The following is a 2,500-nucleotide window of genomic DNA, read 5'->3' as shown; positions in this document are numbered from 1 at the left end:
GCATATCGACAGTTTTCGAATCCGTTCATGTAGCGCGTAAGTTGTTAGTACAGAAACCGTAGCGTATTAGAAAGAGCGCATTAACACAAACCTGGGATTTGCAGCTGGAACTACTTTCAGAAAATGAATCAACACCTTCTGACCAATCAGCATTCAACAGCGCTGTGGCGTGTCTTTCCGTTACGAGTCAGACCTGTTCTAACAATTGAGAAATGACAGTATAATAAAGGATGATTACTTCTTTAGTACAAAGCTCTTCATTCTTAGGGCCTAGTTTCCTGTTGATGCTCATTGAAAACAACATTTGAAAGCTGAAGAGTTTGTAAAGAACACCGTATGAGATGTCAGGGTGTGTGTATCGGCTGATACCCGACTGGTTTCAGTACCGGTATCAGGAAACAAAAACGTGCCATCTCTAATATTATTTTGTTAAGGTTTATAGGTGTGATTTAGAATACTGTACTTCTGAATAGAACTGATAAAGTAATGTCGGAAAAAGTGATGAACTTGTTAGCACGTTTGCTTCGCACCTCCAGTGTTGGGGGTTCGAATCCCGCCTCCGGTGCTTGTATGCTTCGGGGGTTTCCTCGGGGTACTCCGAATTCCTCCTTCAGTCCAAAGACGTGTGTTGTAGCCTGACTAGCATCTCTAAATTGTCCGTAATGTGTGTGTGTGTGAGTGTGTGATGGGTTGGCACCCTGTCCAGGGTGTCCCCCGCTTTGTGTCCTTGAGTTCCAGGCTCCCCGCGACCCCGTGAAGGGGATAATCGATCCGGAAAATGGATGGACGGTCAGTCTAGATAGTCATATCTGCACTAAATAAAAATCTGTCGTGATTTGTAGTTTTACGTGTTAGTCAGGTGTGAAAACCTGTGCCATATTTAAAAGTTGCGTCTCTCTTTAAACCCACGTCACGTGACTTCTGAGCGTTTAATAAAACCCAGTAAAAATTGAATATGGAGCAGGTGAGGACGTTTTTCTTTGTGTGTCCTTTCTTTCTTTCTTTCTTTCTTTCTTTCTTCAGTAGACTCAGTGCTGAGTGCTCTGTGGTGTTATCAATAAGTGTGTGTGTGTGTGTTCTCTCTGGGATGTCCTCCGTGTTGTCACACACCTGCAGCTGAACGTCGTCTGAGCTGTTCTTTCCTCTAGCAGTAGACGGATGACGATGGCGCCTGCAGAAGGAGAAGATGAAGTTCAGTTCCTGCGTACAGTAAGTAGAGAAATCAGTCTCTTCCTGAGAAAGAGAAGGAGATTAAAAGCTAAAAGCTGTTTTAATTGGACAAAGCGAGCATCACCCGATGTCTGTTTCCCCAATTCCCAGAGTTAAAGTGTTTGTTTGGGGAAAATTTACCAAGAAAAATAGAAATAAAAAAGACGAGGAGAAACAGTCATGTGAAACGTGTCTCTGTTTGACTTTGAAGAATTTGACTTTGCATAACATGACTTTGCGATGACACTAACATTGTAATATTGTAACATTGTAACATTGTAATATTGACTTTGACACGGACATTGTAATGTAAAAATGTTTACTTTTATTTACCCATTTATTTATTTACTTTTTATGTTTTTAAAAATCAATTTCAGTTGCATTTTTAAAGTTTTGATTTTTTTTACTTTCTAAATAATAAAAAAAAAAGAGTACTATTGAATGATAAGAACTTTAAATCATACTTTTTTTTTTTTTTTTGGAATAATATAATTATTTAAAAATGACTGTTTTAAATTGTTGTTAATAATTATGATATTTTCCCTGAAATTTTATGGAATCCATATGTGGTATCTAAAAGAATTTGTTTATTTATTTTATTATTAATGTAATAAATGTAAATATTTTGTAAAAAATATAAACAAATTAAAAAAATAAATATTTTCAGTACTTTACATAATAATTATGTAAAATACTGGAAATATATATTTTTTTATTTGTTTATATTTAAACGTTATTTTTTTATTTATTTTAATTTTGTGGGATTTAAAAAAATATATATTTTTACATTTTTATTTTTTCTTCCTTGATTTTAAGAAAACTCTTTGTAGTATCCAGAGATGAGAAGAGATTTTTTTTTTCCCCTCACCAATTTTGAAAACAAAAATTAAGAATTAAGCGAAGTAGGATGTCATTTATTACTTAAAAAAATTTTTTTCATGTTAATATTTTTTACTTTCTTGAATAATTTTATATTTCCACATACATTTTATGAAATCCATATGTAGTATCCCAAAGTACATGTATTTATTGATTTATTCTTCCATTTTATTGATTATTTATAGCTGCCAAATTTAGAATTCAAAAACATTGGGAAGATTTTGTTAAAAATTTCTTAGAATTTCTGTATTATGTGTTAATTAAGGTGTACTAAATGCTACGATCTTTAATCCTACGTATTTCTAATGTTGTATATGAGTCCAATGAGGTGTGTGCACATTTAAAGGAAGATGCAGTCGTGAGTGTGTATAATTGTAGCACATGAATGTTGTATAAAAGCAGACGCTGGCCA

This window comes from Ictalurus furcatus, chromosome 9 (genome assembly GCF_023375685.1).
Source record: "Ictalurus furcatus strain D&B chromosome 9, Billie_1.0, whole genome shotgun sequence".
Taxonomy (NCBI): Eukaryota; Metazoa; Chordata; class Actinopteri; order Siluriformes; family Ictaluridae; genus Ictalurus; species Ictalurus furcatus.
This window is presented reverse-complemented; position numbering follows the sequence as displayed.